Source organism: Corvus cornix, chromosome 3, assembly GCF_000738735.6.
Source record: "Corvus cornix cornix isolate S_Up_H32 chromosome 3, ASM73873v5, whole genome shotgun sequence".
NCBI lineage: Eukaryota > Metazoa > Chordata > Aves > Passeriformes > Corvidae > Corvus > Corvus cornix.
The window spans coordinates 5,263,343-5,285,309 of NC_047056.1; the positions used below are offsets into that span (position 1 = coordinate 5,263,343).

Sequence of the window (21,967 nt, forward strand, 5' to 3'; positions counted from 1 at the left end):
TCTTTAAACACAGTTTTGCAAACTGCTCTTTCCTTGTACGAGCATGCTTCACAGGACAAAACCACCAGAAAATAATGAGTAATGGAATTCCCTTACCTGTCTAGGCCATGTGTTCTTGCAACTTCAAAGGTCACTGAGTTGAGAGATCCTCTGTGGGTGATGCTTTTATTTACTGTGAATGTAGTTTTCTCTCGCTCTCGTCCGCAAGCCCCTCTCCATCAGGCTTCTCCTGTGGCGTCTGCAAAACACAATGCATCCAGCGTGAGCACATGCTGTGTTGCAAAGGTAGAATCACATGGAATCACCTGGATTTTGTTAAAAGAGGAGTCCAAGTAGACTCACAGTGATAGAACGCTGCATGTGTGAATGTTTTCGCTTTCGGACTTTACACACTGTGCCAATATTGGGGGGTGGGAGGTGACAAGTAATATATTTTTCACTATCCCAACTGTTTCAGCTCTAAAGGGAAATCACGCAAAAAGCAGGCTAGCAGAAGTCACTCACTGCATGAAGGGTATGGAATAAATAATATAACATACTTAATTACAGCATCAAGAAAGGGCTTTTTATATACTAAAATCAAAAGAGGATTTGACCTCAGTCTAGGGTGATGAAACCTGAGCGCAGATTTCACTAAATAACTGAGATCATCATATGTGCCCATTTGTATGTTCTCAGGACAATTATGCCCTGATTCCTGCATGTGTATGCAGCTTTCCTGAGGCAGCAGGACAAGATGGCTGAGAGCAACAAGGTCACCCAAGGCAGCGAGGGAGGTGATCGCTCAGATTACAGGATTAAAACCTGACTGAGAGAAGGGTGACATCAACTATTTCCCAGTTCCCCTCTTCCTTTTCAAGTCCCAGAGGATGAGTTTCTTTCTAAGGGTCAAAGACACCCTAAGACCAGTTCAGACAAAACACCTAAGTCGACAGCTCACACAGCCTGGGGACTCATTTTTCCTTTTTGCAGAGTCGATGTGACCTTTTGCATCCATCACCTTGGGTAACGAAGGGCTGAGATTCACCCTATAACTGAAGCACCCGACTGCTGGCAGCCTTTAGGACTAAAAGCAGGGAGCACGTACAGAAAGCTTCAATAAATGCAAACAGGCTGCTCTGCTCTGATGAGAAAAAGAAATCTCTGAAGTATTACTGCACCCGAGGTTCCTGAAAACGCTTCTTGAAACTATTTACTTGGGCAAGCATGTGGTTGCTTAAGTGAAGATGACACATCAAAGCCCAATTTTGTCAGTTCTTGACTTTTTAGTACCTAAGAACCCAGGATGAATTAATACTGTAGTAGAGGAATATGACTTCTGCAATTCTGTGTTTCATTATGTTAGCATAGCATTAAAAGGAATTATTTTCTGGTTTTGATTTTGGGTGTACTCCCTTGTTCCCATGTAAACGTGAGGCAGAATTGCACCATTTAATGGCTAAGAAAAGAAAGGCAACACCAGGAAAGCTGGTTTCTCACCTATGTCTGATTGCTTGGCGTTCTAAATTAATTATCTCTCTTAAGGGAAAATGGATGTTGAATAGGGAATAAAGCACGGATGTTGAAGCAGAGTATAAATAGGAAAAGGTTTTAGAGGGGGGAAAAAAAGGTGCACTTTGAGCTAGACAGACAGATTGGTAAGGCAGCATTGCTCTTGGATTTGGACTATCGGGATGAATTCAGCACTGAGATAATGGACATATCAGGGCTTGGGTGAGATGCCATGGGATAACCCTGCTGTGCAGCCCATGGGACTTCAGAGAGCAATATCCCATATGAACACATGTATGTGGTTAGACAGATCATTACTTTGATAATATTCTTGGACAGCTCTTTTGGCACTGTATTGCTCCTGTTTAATTTCAGTCAGCAGCAACCACTTAAAAAGTCTGTATAGTTCACCTGAACTGAATTAAAACAGGACTTTTTCGTTCTGGAAAAATAGTCTTTGTTTCTCTCTCAGTATCTCACTACTCAGAGCATCTGAATTGCCGCATGAGAAAAGAATCAGATGTGGGCCAAGCAATTAGCAGAGTTAAGCAACGCTGGATTCTTCAATTTATGGCTCCCCAGATATGATAAAAGGAGAGGGGAAGTCTCACAAACAGGGAAAAATGATTTTTTTTTTTTTAGGCATGTGAAGTTTGGAAAAAAAAATCTTTTAAGGCTTAAAATAGTCCGAGAATATTGTACCACTGAGTTTCTTACTAACTTCTGAAGCAAGTAGAGTTTTCAAAACTGGAAAAGTTCACATTGTTTGTATGTGAATGTCTCCTTTCCTCTCTGTCTCTCCAATGTTTGCTAATCTACTACCCACCTTAAAGAAAGCTTCCTGTTCCTCCTTGGAATCTAAGCAGAAAATCAATTAACTATAGTATTAATGAGGCCTCATTACAGATTTTCCCCTGCCTGTTGTTGTCTTCACCTCCCTTTACTGCCATTACTTAACTAGGAATTCCGGGCATACGAAAAATCTTATCTATTCCTTTCTTTCACCAAACATTGCTGATTGGAGTTCCCACTTTTATGACTTCCCTGATAAACATAATTTTAGATTAGAGTGTTTGGAACAGGCCAGCTTAACTAGGAACTGCTGGGACAGAATTCCGTACTAGCACTGTCAGTGCTCATTAATGGTGTTTATTCAGGATTATTTGTGATGGAGATAAATTCTAGATTCAGGGGGTTCCTTCTTCCTTATTGGCATACAAAACATCTTCTGTGATATTCCTTCGTGGGATATGTGAAAAAGAATGAGGTTTCTCTCCTTAGTGTCTTATGAATCCAGCATAACTCGAAGTTGTCTCCTGGGGTCAGATATCCGAGCCACTCCTTTACTCCATCATGTGGTGGTACCACTTTGCCTTGAATGCCAGATTGGCAGCCTTGTGGCACCTGCTTGGGAGGGAGCTGGCCAAGGCTGCAGTCTGTTTCAGGCTGTCATTGATCAGCTGCAGCTGCATTACATTCTTGGTTCAGGAGGTACAAATCTTGCTGCTTGACCTCAGGTCTGGCATCTGGACAGTAAATTGTCTCCCACGTAGAAGATGGTATTGGGATGATTTGGGTTATCTATCCTCATATACAGGTCCCAGCCTGACTAATATGAATTATCCACACTTTATGCCTCTGGCAGTCTTTCTTCTGCTGAAGGCACAACCGAGTGCCAGAATATCTATACAGGTTGATCAATAAAGGCTTTTGGCACATGAACAGGCCCTGGACAAAGAAAGGAGAGTGTTTGTGCTCTAGGCAAAGCCATCCTCTTCCAAACTTTGTGCACATACCCAGGTCTTTGACTGGAAAATAGCTAAAGCCTGGACTAACAGGAGGTGTTAGCAGAGATTTGGACCCCCTGGAATAGCTGAAAGAAGCATGAAGAGGAGCATGGATGGGGAAGGAAGGGGGCAAAGGAATATGTACCAGTACATGAGGATTTCAGGTTGTTTCTTTAGGGAGGCCAGCCAAAGGAGGCAAGCCAAGCCAGCCTGCTCCTGCTACTGCTTCTGAACTGTGAGCTGAAAACCCATGGCATGGGTTTAGGCTGGAAAAGGGTGAAGGACTGAAGAAAACCTCAGTGTGAGCAGTATTGTTCTGGCTTTTTGGGACAGGGGCATCTTTCAAGGCTGTAATTCTGTCACTATTCAAGAACTGAAGCAGAAGGCAAGAAAACAGGGAAAGAAGGAAAATATCAGAGACCAGGGATGCTGGAGGAGGAGGAGAAGGCTGAAGTCTGATGCAGCAAGGCTGGGAATTGAGCTGGGAGAGCTCACCCTGGGCAGGAATTACAAGACATCCATGCATTTCCAGAGAACAAATAAACACAATTGCCACCACCCATGAATACCAGCACTTCTTTTCTTCCCCCATGGTATAAAGACCTTTTGCAACTCTTTAATTTAAACCAGTGAAATTGGAGCAACATAAAATTAATTTCTCTGGGTCCTGTTCTGTAAGCATCAATTATAATGTCTAATCTACATGAAGTGCTGCTAAGTTTAGTAACCAGCTCTTTATTATGCAGCACCCAAAAGCATTCAAATATATTCACATTAAGATGTAAGATCATACAAACATTAATTGTAGAAACATCCAAATGTTAACAGTTGGTTTTTTGCCTCCTAAGGCTATAAACAGCTATTTTGATTGGATTGCCATGTTCCTCTAAAATACACACTCTCAGAGAAAAATGTCTCAATCGGAGCTTTGACAGTGGGCACAAAGCAATGTACTGTCAGAAAACAGAGAAAGCTTAGAGGACTAGCCTTTATTTATGACAATGGCATTGGAAATCAAGGTTTGATGCTTGCTGTGGAAGAATTTCACTTGGTGGCAGAGGAAGGAGGGAGGCAGTGCTGTGAACATGTAAATCATTTATGCTCTCAATTAAAAATTTACTCAACACCTACAGTTTCTGCCTGAGTTATGGCTGGGAAAAAAACCCCTGAAAACTGCTGCCTCTATTCCAAGGTCATGTATCTTGTCATTTAAAGGAATATTCAATTTTGTCCTATATTTGACACTTTATTGGCCTCTCAATTGGTTTTGGAATAAAATTGTGTATTCTTCTGACTTCCTTTTCAGTTTTCTCTGCAGTCCAATGATTTTCTTTCCCCTATAGCAGATTATTGTGTACCTTTTTCTTCAGTATTACAATTTTTGGCATCTCTTATTTTTCACTGTGTGTTATCTTTCTTTCTTGTCATTATTTCTTCTTCTGTGTCCTTTCATTCCTCTGCTTGTGTTGATTTCTTTCCCACAAAAGTAATCTTTCCTGTCACAGCTCACTTGTTAGTCTCTCTTTTCATTCACTTTAATTCACATTCAATTCTCCTGACTCTATTTTCTTGCTTAGGTGCCTCAAAAGGACCACTAAAACAAATCATAACAACAACAAAAAAACCCCACTGTCCAGAAAATGAAAGGAATAATACGGTACATAAAGTCATGTCAGCAAGAATAAATAATTAAAAAAAAAAGAAAAGGTGTGAACATGGAAGAAATAACCTAATCATTTACTTAAAGCAGTTTTGATTTTGTATGAAGGCAGAGCTGGCACATATTGTAATACATAATGTCATAAGGTACAGTGCACCTGGGCCAGGATCATGGCATATTGCAAAGGATTTTTTCAGAAGGCATTTTTTATCACTATCTCTTTTTCTTTTGATGATTTGACCTTTTAATGTCATGGCTAGTGAAGCTGCCTCTGTCTCTTCTTTTGTACCCTAAGGTTATGACCCTACGTCTCTTTTACAATTTGGAGACAAGGGAAAAATCACATTACAAGAAACTATTATGCAAAGAGCACTAGGAAGAAGTAACGGGTTGTAACAGTATGGACCATACCTTGGCATAACTACAAACCTCACTCATCATTCAGGAATCATTTACTTTTCATAGTGTGCCTTCATCTATTAGTTAAAACTCATGTTGTAACCTAAAAACTTTAAAATTAAATAAACAACTAAATTACCCTTACAGTACTGGAATAGCTGAATTGCAAACAAACAAATGAGCAAAAAAAGACTCCAAAGCTTTCCAGATGGCTGGTTCCCACTGATGTACATTTTTTCTCTGGAGCTTCAAAACATGTTTAAATTATGAAATTTGGTGTGATTACAAGAACTTGGCAAGCACTCATTAAGGTTTTAGTCTGAGGAGTGATACTACAGAGCTGGAGAACAGAAGATGAGCAATTACGGAGCTGCATGGCTGTTCTTGTGTGTGCACAGCATTGCTAGTGTGGCTTGTAGAGCTCAGCTCTCTGGTTCCCAGGGTCTGACTTTTTCAAGTGCTGCCCTCCTGCTGCTTCCTTGGGCCAAATCCATCCTCAGTAGAGCTGGTGAAACTGGTGAAATTGCATTAATTTATTTGACTTCATTTGCTCAGAACTGCTTGCTTGGTATCCCCTGTGCTCTATCCCCAGCTTCTGCTGAGCCCTGATGACTTGGTACCTGTCTCTGCTCCTCACAGCCAGTGAGTGCCTGGTCTTGTGTCAGTGGTTGAATGTCAGACCCAGACCAGCAGGGCACCTGAGTCGTTTATTCAAAGGAGTGAGCTGGTTTTATCCACCTTTCCAAGGCACACTATTTCCTTACATGGTGGGACCTATCCCGTGTGGCCACATCAGCAACACACTTCATAAGGGTCTGCGTGTGACACCTCCTGGCCCCAGGGCCCGGTGCAGAGCAGCCTCAGTGTGCCGCCATGTGCTCCTTTGTTCTGCCATGTGCCTCTGCAGGCAGGTTTTACAGCTCACAACCCAACTCTACCTTATAATTCCCCATAATTCCCCCTTTTCTGTTTTATACAATTAAGAATTATGGTAGTTATCAAACAGATAAAACTTTCAGAAACAATGTAAAGTTGTCTAAAACTTTTACCATCACTCAGAGTCTGCAACTGCTGGAAGGTCTTGTTTCATAGTGAAGACTTAGAAAGTCTCTTCTAGGCAAGACTTTCAAGTTTACTTTGAAAGAAGGTCCAGCTTTTTTAAGATCAAATTAGCAAGTCAAAATGACTTGATTACACTTTTAGGGCAGAAACACCTGGGTCTGATGGTATAATTCCTTAGTCAGCCAGGGCTAGGGCTTGGCCAGAGCCTCAAGCCTTGGCTGAGAAGGTTTCTCTAAAATACCTACAAAATTGCTTTAAAACTTTATTGATATCATTCTGAATACAACTGAAAAATTAAGAACATATAAACTTCTTTACAGTCTTTTTGCTGGGGGCACACCCTATCTCTGCATCCCCCCCTTTTCTGTTTTAGCAATATGTAACACGAACATCTTTCAATTTACTAAATTCAGGAAAATGTGTAAGATAATACGCAGTTTTCTTACTATGAACAGTAAAATAATACATCTAATAAAACAACAAGCACTCACCGAGCAAAAATAAGCAAGGTAGTTATCTTCAACTGCTTAAATACTTCATTGTTTCACAGAATACATATAAATCTAGGTCTTGCAAAATCAAAATTATAGTAACATTAACTCTCTAAGTGGTTTCAGAAGGTTTCAAAAGGTAACAAGTCTAATTCCTGCTTAAAAAACTAGCTTACAGACTATAATTATTACAGGAGCATTTCTAACAAAAAACAATTAGAACAATGAGGGATCTAAATCTAGGCACTGGAAAATTACAATCAATGTGGCAACATTTTGAATAACGAAAACAGAGTTCTATGGACTAGCTGCAGGAACAACATGCCTAGCTTGCAGCCATTCTCACACAAGCTGGTGCAAATGCTGTATGCTGCAGCTTCCCCCAGCCTTCTGGGGAAGGGCTATTGGTCCACTTAGTCTTTTTGTCTAGCACAGTATCAGCTCTCGAGAGTCCACAGTGAACGGGGGCCTTGGCTGTAACAGTGTGGGCCTCGCTGGCTCGCCTCTTATGCAGAGCCCCTCACAGCCTTCGCCATGAGCTGAGCGGAGCCCCAGCCCCCCAGCTCTCAGTGCTGCTGATCCCGCCCATCCGCGGTGTGGGGGCGGCCGCCGGGAGCGGCCACGGCACAGCTGTGCCACGTGCTCGCGCTATGGCTCGCTGCCGTGCGCTCACCGCCGTGCGCTCACGGCTGCAGCGCGGCTCTGCCGTGTGCTCCTCGGCGGGGCTGTTCGCCGGCGCTGCGCCCTTGTGGCACCGCACGCTCTCCCCTCGCCGTGTCTGCCGCCGCCGCTGCACTCTCGCAGAAGGCAAACGGAGAGGGAACACGCTCCCCCCGGCTCTAGCCACTCGCTGCGACCCAGCTCCAGCTGATGCTGCATGGTGCAGCCAGCACGAGCTTTTTCACGGTACTGTCCGGCTTCCCTCCAGGGTCAAATGGGTCGGGGCACGAGGGGCCATCTCTTCCCACAGCCCCAACAGACTTACTGTCACTCACTGGCAGCGCAGAAGGGCTCAGCACGGCTGCTGCGGTGGCACAAGCGGCTTTCTTTGTCCGGTCTCTGGGTGCCGCATGCACTGAGCGCCTTACACACAGCCCTCCACGGACACAAAAGCTTTGTCAGTGCTGCTTCTAAAGCATCCCATGTCCGAGGATCAAAAATATTGGTCTTATCTAAAGTTGAATCACAGTTCTTTGCACAGAACTACAGTCTGATCAAATCTGTAGACTCAGCTTTCCTGCCACGTTTCTTTAAAATCTGTTTTAACGTCTTTGGAACATTCTGTTCCTGGGATACTCTATCCCCTACGTCCCCCACGGCTCAACTTGTAGGGGATTATCGCTGGCCAGCGTTCCTGCTTCTTGCAGCAGCCCTTCAAGTCCTATGGGGCTCACCAAAGGACGCACAGGTAGGCGTATAATAAACCCCTCACACAGGGCACCATTTGTCAGCAGCTGAATCTCGGACCCAGACCGGCAGGGCACCTGAGTCGTTTATTCAAAGGAGTGAGCTGGTTTTATCCACCTTTCCAAGGCACACTATTTCCTTACATGGTGGGACCTATCCCGTGTGGCCACATCAGCAACACACTTCATAAGGGTCTGCGTGTGACACCTCCTGGCCCCAGGGCCCGGTGCAGAGCAGCCTCAGTGTGCCGCCATGTGCTCCTTTGTTCTGCCATGTGCCTCTGCAGGCAGGTTTTACAGCTCACAACCCAACTCTACCTTATAATTCCCCATAGTCCTGCTGCTGCAAATCCCTTTGTGCTGCTGAGGCAGACCCACCGCTCCACAGGGAGAGCCCCTGCCTTTTCTGGGAGAGCAGAATGTGGGGAAAGGCTTGTGGGAGGCTGCAGTAGCAACAGATGATGGGAAAGAAAGTGAGGGGGAGTGGAGGATGACAGAAAAAGAAAGACAGGAACAGTGTATTTACTATCTGTTTTGAACAGTTCTGAGGCTGGCAGAGCTGAATTTTAATGAGTCTTTTCCACCCTCCAGCTTGGGGTCAAGCTGACAAAGCAGGATCAGACCTTGTGCCCCAAGTGCAAGGAAAACACACCCCAGTGGGGCAATGGTGGGGATGAAGACTGGTGAAGATTGTGCCTCTCCCAGCAATTTGAGAGAAGCGGGAACATCCCTTTACATGTCAGGTCCTCCTGGCAGCAATCACAAGAGCCTCTTTCCAGCTCCTTCAAGCCCATCCACTGCCAGCTCTTTAGGGCCAGAGGATAAAACCCTGTCACACAGCCTGAGGAGATATCCAGCACCTCCCTATTGCATGCCTGAACAAAGCTGTTAGGAAGGACACCACATTTTTTCTGATGCAGCTTGTTGTCCAGGTGATGTTTGAAGGATGTTCCTTACTAGCCTGACCCTAGAGACTGCTCCCCTCTTTATGGCAAGGGCAGGTTGGTCAATGATACCTCAAGATCCACGGGTATGGGCAGTATTAGTATAGAGAAGGGAGAGAGCAAAGAAACCCCAAACCAACCAAACCCAAACCCCAAACGTGGCTTTGTGGTAAAAAAAGTTACCCCGAAGTTATCAAGAACATTACCCCATTGTTGTGTATTGTGTGTTGCTGCAGTCATCCCCTGCTCAGCACCAGACAATAGACAATCTGAATAGACTCTGAATAGTCTCTGAATTATTCAGCTGTAGTTTAATTATTCAAGAAGAGGATGTGGCAACGTTTCATGTCAAAAGGAGGGAGGAGGAGGGTAACTGCAGTTCCCTGGCGCTAACCTGGTGGACCTTGTGTGATCCTCACCTCACTGGTCTCCAGGGTCTGGCTGCTTTGGCAGGGCACTGATGTTGCATTCGTGCTGCCTGACTAAGTGCGTGCCCTGCAGCAAGCAGGTACATAAGCATTCAAGTGACCAACCTGCTCTGTACCTATCAAAGTGTGGTTTGCTGTCTGCTCCTCAGATTTATTGCCAAAAGACAGTTCCTTTGGGGCTCAACCAGCTGCTGTCTTATGCATTTGTGGACTCCTGCCATGTGTCACTGTCAGTATATGAATTAAAAACAAATGCTGGAAGTACAGTGGAGAGATAAATAACAGCATAGCAGGAGGAGATGTGCTTAAGCCCACGCAGTGGACTTGGTGTGACTCCTTTCTAATAACTGACTGTCCATCAAGTCATGTAATAACCTGCAGACGGCTCAGCAGTGGGCGGCATTAATATCCTTGGGCCCCTCTGGCACACAAGTGCCATGCCCTGTCCTTCCACCCTCTCCTTTCACCAGCAGACAGCCTTGCCCCTCATTGCTGTCAGGTGAAGTGCACAACAGGAACTCACTGTCACACAAAACACAGCTGGCTTGCTCCCAGGGGGCTTGTCCCCCTCCCCTGGGTGGGGAGCAAAGACAGGAGAGTGCACCTGACTTTTTGCAATGGTATCAGAGCAGAAACATGACAAGTGGCAGAAGAATTGAAATATCACGGCTATTCAGACAGTGTGCTGATGTGATTTTTTTTGTTTGTTCACTGTTCTAACCAGAATCATGGTCTGACTACACACACTGCCTCTTTCAAGGGCCATCTCTGATGCTGAAGCAGTATGGAAAGCCTTTGGGTACTACACATGCACTTTAACTTGCATGGTACAAATACAGACTCAGGTGACATTGAAATACTTACTGCACCTTAATAAGATAAATTGCATCATCCAACAACTCCAAGAAGTTTTGAGAAAGATAAAACAACCTGAGCCCTGGAAAAGGAAGAACAGGAACATGTCTGTAGGAGGGAAACACACAGAGTAATGTTATTGGTTAAATTACTTTTCCTAGAAGATCTAATGGAAAATACAGAGAAGCAGATACACAAAATGTGTACAGACATCTGGAAGGGACCTTCCACTGCAAGCACTGTGTCATACAATCCACGATAAAAACACAAACCCCATAAGCTGAAGAGTCCCTAGATTTCACTGTTTACATTGAAGGGCTAAGGCAAGAACTTGCTGCTGATGTTAGAGAGCACCTTTGGACTTCCCACTGAAATTCACTGATGGTGAATTTACCTGCATCATTATAAACAAATCACAAGTGGTTAGACACTAGGAAAATGGGTGTTGAAAAGCATCTGATGGGACTGAAAACAAAGGATTGTCAACTAGTGAACTAAAAGTCACAGAAGAAGGTTGAGGGGTTGGACTGCTTTTGTCTTTTGCAACTTCTTTAAAGTCTTTCTCTAGACAGAAAAATCCTGAACTGAAAAATTCTTGCATTTTGCATTAATATTTAAAGCAGAGTACTTCTGAGTGAGCACAGATTTGTTACAGTTTATTATTAAGTTTTCCTTTACGATTTTCAAAGAGCATTTTTTACATAACCTGCTTGGCTTTCTAGACATCATTTACAACACTGAGTGCTGTTGTTTCAGCCTGGTTGTGCCGATACTCTCATGATTTCCTTGCAGGCAATGCCAATCCCCTTCAGCTCTCCTGAACACTTAGACAAAAGTCAACTTGATTTGCACCCCTGCAGACACTCAGCTGAGGAGGGGGAGCAGAAGCAGGTTTGAGAGCTCAGCAGGCAGCCTGAGTCTCATTGGCCATGTAAATACATGGAGGGTGAGACTGGAGGTGAAATGCACTCTCCACACACTGGGTGAGTGAGGCTTTGTTCTTCTACAGACAGGAATGAGGAATGAGCTCTCAAAAGTGAGAAAGGAGCCCCAGGGCTCCCTCCTTGGGCTGCTGAACCTAGCACGTAGGCACGTCAGGCAGCAAGAGATCTTGTTCAGGTCATGGAAGATGGGGACAGGGATGCTGATGAAGGACAGAGCCCCTTGTCTTGCACACATAAACCCCATAAACAGTGACTGGCTCCTTGGCTGAAAAGTTGAATAGTACCGTGCTATTTTTGCTATGGATGCCATTTCTTTGGAAGGTGGAGATACTGGTACCTTAAAAGACAAAAAAGTATTGTTCAATGCTAAATTTAATTTCTTGTCATTAAACCAGGCAAAGAAACTGAACCTTTTTTTTCCCCTCTAACATCCAAACGGAAAAACACAATCTTATTAGCACAGCATTACCCTGAAAGCTCTGTTTTCCTCCCTGCTGCATTATGCAGCTTCTGGAGGAACTCTTCTCAAGCCTTGTGCTTCTGTGGTGCTGCATTCAGAAGACCTGGAGCACAAGCCTGAAGATAAATATATCCCAGCATAACAAAGAGACTAATTAGCATCCTGAATAGATCCACTATGGCACTCTTGATTAGTAATAGTCACTCCTTTTAATAAGAAAGACCTCAAAAATAATAATTGCTATGTCTGTCATTAATATTATATTGCGGGCAGAGGAAAAACATTCCCTTTGCTCCCACTCATTCCTATTATATCAATCACTGTATGTGTAGCTCCCTGAAAAGCCTAGGAGGAATCTAACAGTCTTTTTGAAAGATGATCACAGATCATTTTATTTTATAATGAATCAAAGATCTGATACTGGAGGTAATTTTGCTTCTTCAGAGAGCTGGCCTTCAGTAAGGTAACCTCAGCTTTTCCTAAATCAAAGCATTTGATGGGATTTGGGTGCACAAAACAAAGGCATCACAGCTGATACAAATGATTGGGACCATGAAGGTCTGGAACAGGATGGTATTTACAGGTGTGGAAAATTAAAAACCCTGGGCAAAAAACCTACTAAAAAGGACAGCTTCAAGACTAACATCTCTTTCATTTTGCTGTGCCCTGCCTAACCAAAATATTTGTGTAGCTGAACATTTTGCAAGGGAGAGCTGGTAGAGAAATCTACAGTTAAAACTGCCAAGACATCCAGTATTTTGCCAAAATTTTAACTACCAGACTAAAATATTCCAAGCTTGCTGTCTGCCTCAAGCTGCAACAAAATAGCCCAGCAATGTCCACAAAACAGTTATGAAAAAAACCAGAAGTATTTTTTATCAAAATTATTTACCCCAGCTCTTTTTTTAGAAGTAGACCTGAAATTAAATGTCTGTCTACTTCAGTCTGCAATTTGCCCCTTGAGTGACCATTTGACTGCCTTTTTGTATTGCAGATACTCAGACCTGGCTGCAGTGTGAGACCTGGAAAATCACTGCTCTAAGTGGATGCTTTGCTATCGACTCTGCTGATCCCAGTGTTTTCCCCATCAATACCAACCGCAGCACCATTAGTTGCAGATGATAACACATCCAGCAGAGCCTTGTGGCAGCAGGGACAGCAGCCAAGCTCTCCCTGGGGAGAGTGTGGATGTAAGTCCATGTAGCTACATGCACTGGAGCTGCTGTGTACAGCACCTGGCCCAGGTTAATAAGCCACACTTACAATGTGTATAACGCACGTGAAACTTACCTTAGTATTCAATGTCAACATATTTAACTAGAACCATCCGTGGTGAGAAAAAAAAAATCAATGGCCTGACCAAGAGGTGGCATAAATCAGTGAGAAGCACACACAGGTTATATCAACAGAGAATCTGTCAGAGATTGTCTGTGAACTAATGGCATAGAACCACAGCTTCAACATTCTCACTGAATTTTGCAGGTTCAGACCCCAATACCTACCATGTTTCTGTGCCTATTGCCTGCTTTCAATCACTGCACATGCTGATGTCCAAGGAGAATTTTGCCTTACACAGCCCGAAAATAGACCACTGAGAATAAACTCCTTTGGGTGGATATTCTAAGACCTAGTGGGGCTGTGATTATAAAATGTCCTGCACCCTTGTATCAGAGAAGAAAAAACATGGGAAAATCATATTACTTTACCAAAATTTCAATGTCTTTGGAAAAATATTTTTCACTCTGAATATGCTGCAGCTTGAGTGGGTTCCTGTGAAGGCAGCTCCAGTTTGTTGCTGACTATCTTCAGGTGAGGTGGCACTCTACCTCTACGAGAGGCAACCATTTAAAATGCACCAGGTTTCAGCCGATCGCTGCAGAGGTTAGGATTGTTCTGCTGTGTTTCCTGGGTCATACTGTTTTCACCTGACATGAACTGTTGGCACGGTTCATCTTTCCCTAAATCCTTTTGCTAAGCCATGAGGGTGAAATCTTTAGCATTTGCATACGTTTGTATTTACTGCTCCTAAAGCTATAACTACCAAATGTCTTGTTGGAAGAAAATGAAACAGGACTGCTGCATGTTGTCCACAGCAAGGCAGCAAGTCAACCTAAGAAGTAGCTGGAAAATAGGAGGTTCTTGGATTCACTCCTTCCTTATCCTAACAAGCTAAGTCACACTGACTGCTGAAGTCAGGACGGAATCAGTGGAGAAACAAAGATCAAATTGTTGTCAACAGTTATGCTGTGTTTAGAAGGCCAAACAGTATAAAGAGTCGTACCACAACAAAATTCACCGAACTGGGAATTAATCTTGATATGGGGCCTGACCCAGCCTTTTACAACTGTGTGGGGAGTTTCAGACCCTTTGTATGGCCCTACTTTCCATGACTTCGAACACCTTCTAGGGTGAAGTACCCTTGCTGTTAAAACTGACAGTGTCAGTAGCTCTGTTTCCTCGCAAACCCAGGGTCCTGACACGGGTTCCTTCGATGACTGCCCTTCTTTCAGTGAACAAGCCAGGTCAGGGAGTGACAGCGGAAGGGGAAGGACTGTCTGCGAAAGAACAAAGAGCAGCTTTTTCTAAAGAAACTATACTTCCACTAATTCTGAGATGCCAATATTTGCCTGCATTTCATGCAGTTACCCAAACATTTCAGGTCCCTACATTTTGCTAAAACTGTTTTAAGAACAATAACGAGGATAATAGGCCTAGCTTTACCCTGGAATAAAATCTCCTTGCACAGGCACGCAGCCATGACCTACAGTCATGTAGAAGCCATTTTTGGTGAAAGGAGATAAGAAACCATGGGAAAAGCCAGATAGAGTTATGGACCAGAATAACAATGTCAGTGCTTACAGACTCTGCAAGCTCTAGACGTCTGAAGAGAAACCACACAGGGATTCCTAAGGAGAATCCAATACTGTTTGCTAGCGAGTAACTGATTATGCCTCACTGGAATTAAATATTTTTTTGTTACTACTTATATAATAATTTACTTAATTTACATACAGCCCAATGGCAAAAAGAAAAAACAAATTAAAGGAAAAGAAAGCAATGAAAAGGACGTGGAACACTTCATTTGTGTACCCACAAATGTATCCATCTCCCATTCATTTAGAAACAAACACTTTGGAACCACAAACAAAAAGCTCTCCACTAACCCCCCTCCATCTGACATTCAAGCTGATACCCTCCATCTTTAATGGCTATAATTGCTGCTCCCATATCCTGTTAACTAGATCCCTTTGGCCCTGCCAGCAATACTGGCCTTCATCCAGCTCACGTGCTTCTCATGCAGGTTCCTTTGTTATTTCCTTCCTTCACCTCCTTTGGCGTGATACGCCCACCCTAGCCTTCGCTGCAGCTTTGCTGCACTTCATGGATTTCTAAAGCCCTGCCACCGTGCCCATGAGAAATTTCTACCTGAGGAGACATAAGCAAACACAAACATCTGCTTAACACAGCACTTGCCTCGGCACAGGAACCCCTCAGACTGCAGGTCTGCTCTGCTGACAGGCTGTCCCTTGAATCACGTGTCATCCTTGCTGTTGTTCTCAGTCCCCATTTGCTTATTTCTTTGATAGAAGCATGGTGGCAGCTCTTGAAGGCAGAATATTTTTTTTAATCACATCCTAGTACTGGTTTCGGGATGGGGGCTCTCATTCCAAGCCTGGATTTGTGCAGTTTATGGTATAGGATAATATAGCCTGAGATCTTGGCTACTGCATTACTGGCTCGAGTAGTTCATGGCAATGCAGTGCCCTTTTTATGACCAGCAAAACTGTTTCAGATTTTCTTCCCCTCTTTCCTCAACTCACTCTGGATAAGTTTTTATCTGTAGCTTGCTGCCTGTCTCGACACCAGCTCCGGTGTCCCCTCGGAGCGGTCCCAAGTGTCCAAACTCCGCAGTTCACTAACAAAGTCCAAGAGGGCGGGCTGCAGGTGAACAGGGATGAGGAACCTGCTTCGGCTGTAAAGCTCAGCACTTCGGGTTTGTGGGCGTTTCACGTTTGTTTCTTAACGCGGGGGAAAACATATCTCGTGAAATCATTAGGAGAGGGGGAAAGCTGAGACCGGGCACATGGTGGCAGAAACAGGGGAGCACAGGGAGGGCACAAGGCACAAGGGCAGTCATGGCAGTGGTTTGTAGACAGTCATGAGCTGTGAAAGGGCTGGTCAGGGGATATCGGGAGAGGGAATCCCGCGCTCCAGACCGCCCGTGCTTCCTGTGCGCTGAGCTCCTCCACAGCTCACTCCAAATAAAACTCAAGGAGTCCAACTGTCATTTTGAGACGAAAACTGCGAGACTTTGGGAACCCTCCAGCGGCCTCCGCAACAACCCCTTTCTCCCGTCGGCTGCGTGAAAAGCAGCAGGCCTGGCGGGAGCCCGGGAGCACATGGGGGAAGGGGGATTTCCTCCTCACCCTTTTCCAATACGTGTAGTAAACAGAGGCGCGCCGGCGCGGGCATCCTCCGGGGGCACGTGTGCGGTACCTGCGGGTGCCGGCCAGCGCCGCGGTGCCTCCGCGCCCGGGGCCGTGCGGGCGGAGCTCCGCGCCCGCGGCCCCGCCGCCCCACTTGCCATGCGCTGCCCGCAGCCCTGCGCGGCGGCGGGGGGAGCCGGCGGCGGCCCGGCGCGGCCCGGCCCGGCCCGGCCCGCCCAGCACAGGCGGCGGCCGCCCTGGGGTTTCCCCCGTCCCTGCCGCGTCTCTGGGCGCTGCGGGGGTTGAGGCGGGCGCGGCGGCGGGGGAGGAGGGAGGGGAAGGGAAGGGAGGAGGAAGGAGGAGTCGCCGCCGCTGTGGGGCGGGCGGGTCGCGCACACACACATACACACACATACACACACGCGCACACACACACACACACACACACACAGAAACACTGGCACAGCGTGAGGAGGAGGAAGGAGGAGGAAGAGGAGGAAGAGGAGGAAGCCGCCTCGGCGCCTGAGGTAAGATCGGCGGGGCGGCCACCACTGAGGCGGGGGGGACGGGGGGCGGTCGCGGGTCTGTCCGCGGCTTCGCGCCCTTGGCGGGGAGCGGCGCTGCCCGGCCCCCCCCGCGCGGGCCGTAACCTTGGGCTCCCCCGGCCGCGATGGACGCGCGCGATCGTGTGGGGCTGTCAGACGTGTGGGGCTGTCACCAATAGGGTCTGTCACCGTGTGGGTCCCTCACATCCGTGTGGGGCTGTCATACGTGTGTCTGTCATACATGTGGGTCTGTCGTACATGGGTGTGTGCCACATAGGTGTGTCTGCGTGTCACACATGTCTGTGTGTGGCATACATGTACGGCTGTGCACACACGAATGTGCTCGTGTCACATTCACGTATGTCTGTGCACACACGCGTGTCCGTGTGCTCCATGTGTGGATCCCTGTGTGGATCCTGCTGTGTGTGCGCCTGGCGATTGGAGTCTTCCCCTCATCCTCGCTGCTGTAGTTTGTGAGTGTATCCGGATTTTGTCAGTGCTGGGCGGTATGACAAATGTTTCTGTGTAGTAAAGTATAACTTTCTTGCAGCGGGATTTTTTTTTTTTCTTCCTTTTTTTTCTTTTTTTTTTTCCTTTTCCTTTTTTTTTTTCCCCTGGGAGGAAGGCAGGCTCACCTTTGAAGATTGCTTGTTTTCTTTCATATATATCCAAAGGTTTCTGGGGATACAAGTGCTCCTGTTGCCTCTGTCTGTGGGGTTATAATTTACAAGACGCTTTTAAATCACTTAGTGGTAATTTTCAAAGCAAGGTGTAAAAGCAATGTTTCCATTTCTATTCCATAGCCATTCCAAGACTGTGCACTGTATTCCATGCACGGCTTTGAATTATGTGCAGTCAGACACCTGTTACTTAATCCTGCTTATCCTTTCCAGTTACAGTTATCCAGCCTTGGCTTCTTTTTTTTTAATATCGCAAAATAAATTACAAATATTCTTTTGTGCTGGCATCTAGTAGAAACCCAGGAATCTAATGCGCTTGTGAGGTATTTAGTGTGTGTTTGTTAGGTAATACTTTCTCAAACGCAGATGATTTTAGAAAGTTATGGAATAATCTTTATCTCAGGGGGAGTTTATATAATGTTAAAGTGTCCATGGGGATGGATCTGTAGGAAAGGTGGATGGTAGGGGCTACACAGAGTCAAAGTCTTACACAGTATAAATCTTCAATAAAGTGTGCATCATCCTCTCTTAATACGTCACTAACATTTGTGTTTCTCGAGCTTTGCTTGCTGTTGCACCATGGAAATTTCAGTTTAATAATTGGTGCTAACGAGGGTCCTCAGGAAAACGTCGCATTTCAGATCCTGTGAGAGGATGGAGAAGATTCTTTCGTAACACGTTTGTGTTCAGAGTTGTATTCTGTAGTTTACCTGAGCAGTGTTAGCAAGCTGATACTACTCACTTCAGGTTAATTTCTCCAACTTCTGAAAGTGTTATGGCCACTGTACTTGCAGGCTTTCAGATCAAGGGTACTTAATAGTTCCATGTACCACAAAATAATTATTGTTATATAGAGCCGAGCAATTTTGTGTTGTACAGAGACAGTTTCTAAATATGAGCTGGGAACAGATTTATTCCTCCCTGCAACTGGTAGGTTCATGAAGTAATTAAAAATAAATTACAGAGCTCTAGGATGAGAATTCTCTTCCACAATCATTAATACCATTGTGCCTTCACGTGTCAGTTTTGATTCATCTCGTGATGATATTGCTAAAAACCAGGTATTGATATGAAAGTCAAACCTCTGGTGAAAATATAACTGTGTAGCTGTCAAAATAAAATGTGAGGATCTGATTTGATTGCTGTCTGTGGATATGCACTTGGTAGAGTAACAATGCCTTTTATTTTAAAGACATGCACCCACGCACAGGAGCTTTGTTCTAAAATAGTGTTTTCTGTCATGAATTTGTGCATAACTTAGACTCTCTGCTTTTTCTTAGAATGCAGGGAAGACAGAACCTTGAAGGGGAAGAGAGAAAGACCAAAAGGGGCAGGAAAGAGAAGTCATTTGAATTTCCCTTACTGACAGAGGACATACTTCTTTGTTGTTTCACACAAAATATTGTGCTGTTTTCACCTTTTCAAAAACAATGGCGAGTTGTTTGGGCTTGATATACACTGCTGACTTCTGTTGCAGACTTTCGCCATTTGTTCCAGTAATATCTGGCTGTGATGATGAACTTGGGGCCATGCTGGAAGTCTGTCAAGTATTTGTTACAGCTGTGTAGGAACTGATGGCTTCATTTTCACCAGGCTTAGGTACACTGTGTTGAAAACTTGTAGGGGTATAAGTTTTGTGCTTACTGAAATGACTTGGTTTATATTTCTTTTTCATTTTTTATCTTGTCACTTTTTGTGGTCTTTTCGAATTGTTCAGTGGTTTGCTTTCCTTGGTGGTTTTAACAGCTCAATTGCTGTTCCTTCCTGTTCATAATTTGCCAGAGACTGAAGTCTGAAACTGCTGGTTTAATATTTTCCTTAAAATTGAATTAATCCCTTTTCTAGAGGAAAGGGAGGAAGTAACAGAGGAGTACTTAGGAGAATTTTAGAAACGAGAACCAAAACTTAATGCAAGCATCTTACCTAAGAGAGACTACTTACGAAAATTGTACCTCACTGATTTCAGAGAAGGCTGGTTTCCTCTGTAGTTTGAATCATCTGTCCCATTAGATTTTGGGAAGTGTTGTAAATTAGTTTAGAAGTGAAATTTTCCAAGTCATAAAACCTCTGGTTGGTTGTTAGTGGAAATCATTACGAAGGGTTGCATAAGCATTATTTGTAGGATGGCTAATCAGCAGCCCAGGCTTAGTTCCATTCTCTAATAAATAGATGCATTGTGCTACTTCAAAAATTGCAAAATTGATGGCTTGAGTACATTTACTAATTTTGCAAGATACGTAATGCATCTGGTTTGGGGAAGACTCTTTGATGTCTGCAGAAGTTGCACACGGTGGAGGTGTTTATGATCCAGCCTGTTAGCTCCTCAAAAGTTTTTTGATTATACTGTTTAGGACATCTTATTCTTATGAAAGATTCATGCATAGCACCACATTAAAATTACCTATGTGCATGCATCAAAGGCTCAGATAAATTTTATTTGGCAGGACTTTCTGGCAGCAGGTTTTGTGGTCCTCTTGCTTCTGCAGAAACAGAATGTGATTTTTTGGCTTTGTATTCTGAAGAGCTGACCTGTAGAAGGTTAGAATACATGGGGATATCAATGGTATAATTACCAAAGATACTGTGCTTTGGCATTAACTATCCTGCTTTGCTTATGTCTTGCCCTGTGAACACTAAATTATGAAAATCTATCTTGTTGGTCTTCACCCATCTTCTTACGGTGGTAGTGGTTTCTGGAAGTTTGGTAAATATGGGTAAAGAGGCTTGTGAAACTGTGGAAGAAGACAGATTCTCAGCCATTCTGGAATTAATTAATTAGGCCTAGTAGTAAGTTCCTTGTTCCAGAAAGGCATGCTAATGTATCTGAGTGCCTGGAACAGGGTGGCACAACATGGGAACAGCATCAGGCCAACCCTTTTGGTGCTGTCCTCGGAGCACTAATGCCAGAAATCTGCAGTTTTCAGGGGAAGATGCTCCCAAGCAGCTTATGCGAGTCACAGGGATAGATGTTGTAGCACAACTGTGGCTTTAGAGATTCCTCTCCAGCAGACTTCTGGGTGATGGGCTGCTGATATTTTCCCTGCGAGGGATCTTGGAGGAAAATCAGTACTTGCACCCCTCCTTTTGAAGACCAGCATCAGCTTGTATGAGGTAGTGAAGTGCTGTGGCTTCTTTTGTCAATTTGTCTTGCAAGTCATTCTGCGTATCAGCCACTGAAAGAAGTACTTGTTAAAGTTGTACTTGTGCAAGAGCAAAAGAATCTTGATTTTTTGGATAAGAATGAGACAAAACCTTCATCTTCCTCTCCTCTGAAGAGCCTCCTAGCCTAATATGAAGTCATAGTGTCCTGTTTCCCGTGTTACTAGTCTTGGATAAATGGTATTTGTGAATGGTTATAATGTTTCATTTCATCCTTTGAGTTGTAGGAAGCACCAGTCAGTCCTCCTGTGAGAGAGAGCCTGTTCCTGGGGAGCAGTGCGAGTGTCACTGGAAGGTTAGGTTGCCCTACTGTAGTGTACCTGCTCATGAAAAGGGAGAAGTACAAGGTATCCAGCTTTTAAGGCCACTTGCCTTTTGCACAGTTGAGGGTTCTGTGGCAGATGAGGCTGTTCCTTTGATCTCTTTGTGGTTTCCTGTTCTATTCCATTGCCAGTCAGTGTTGTTAAGCTCAGTCGTGATCCTGTCCCACCTATGACTGATAGCTGGTCATGGAACAGACACCACTGATCACAAAGACCATGGATATGGCGTGAGGCATCCCTTGTCCTCCCCTGTTTCATGACCACCTCGTAGGTGAATCCATAATCTGACTTTATGCAATTGCTCCATGCTGCCGGGTAAAAAATCTATAACCCACAAGTGCTCCTAATTCCTCATAGTGTGTCTCTCACCTTTCTTTTTGCAATAGCCAGGGATCAAAATGTGAGTTAAGAAGTTGGTTGGCAGCTGTCATATATCCAAAGTTAGAACCTTGCTTTCAATTTTATATGGGAGGTATAATTGTACCACTATGAGGCCCTACACCTGGAGATCTGAGAGTCCCTTGTTTGATCTTTGCTCAGAGTAAGAGCCTGTTCTTTCCTCGGTAACAATAACTGGGAGCTTTAGGCAAATGAGGTGAGACAACCTGTGTGGAATGTGCTCTATTGTAAGGTCTGTTTGCAGAGTGGTGGAAATCGGTGTTGCTGAAGTAACCACGTGCCTTTGCCCTCTCGATTCTGAAGAAACTGGTTCTGTTCAGTTGACTTTGGGGCTCTCAAATTGTAACTTCTTTGTGAACCAGCCTTGCAACCTAGAAGACCTTGAGAAGATGTGTAACATTACAAATGCTGGCTTAAAAAGGGACTGTTCAAATTAAATCCTGTTCCTTCTCAGATGTTGTACCAGTAGACCATTTACTTGAAGTCTTAATCTAGGCTTGGTGTTGC

General features: G+C 44.6%; 1 protein-coding gene and 1 long non-coding RNA gene across 5 annotated transcripts in view; one reads left to right on the top strand and one right to left on the bottom strand.

Moving 5' to 3' along the window:
• The window catches only part of LOC120411763, a 103,348-nt gene extending 86,891 nt beyond the window's left edge, over positions 1-16,457 (bottom strand). Inside the window, exons 1-2 of the long non-coding RNA XR_005604282.1 lie at positions 16,355-16,457; positions 97-238 (exon numbers count right to left, since the gene is read on the bottom strand). This is a non-coding gene — a long non-coding RNA (uncharacterized LOC120411763). The remainder of the gene's footprint in view (positions 1-96; positions 239-16,354) is intronic.
• Positions 16,458-16,706: 249 nt separating this feature from the next.
• PLCB4 (phospholipase C beta 4) overlaps positions 16,707-21,967 on the top strand; it is a 186,790-nt gene continuing 181,529 nt past the window's right edge. For all 4 annotated transcript variants that reach the window (XM_039569012.1, XM_039569015.1, XM_039569014.1 and 1 more), the window contains exon 1: positions 16,707-16,881. The gene's annotated coding sequence lies outside the window, so the exon portion shown is untranslated. The remainder of the gene's footprint in view (positions 16,882-21,967) is intronic.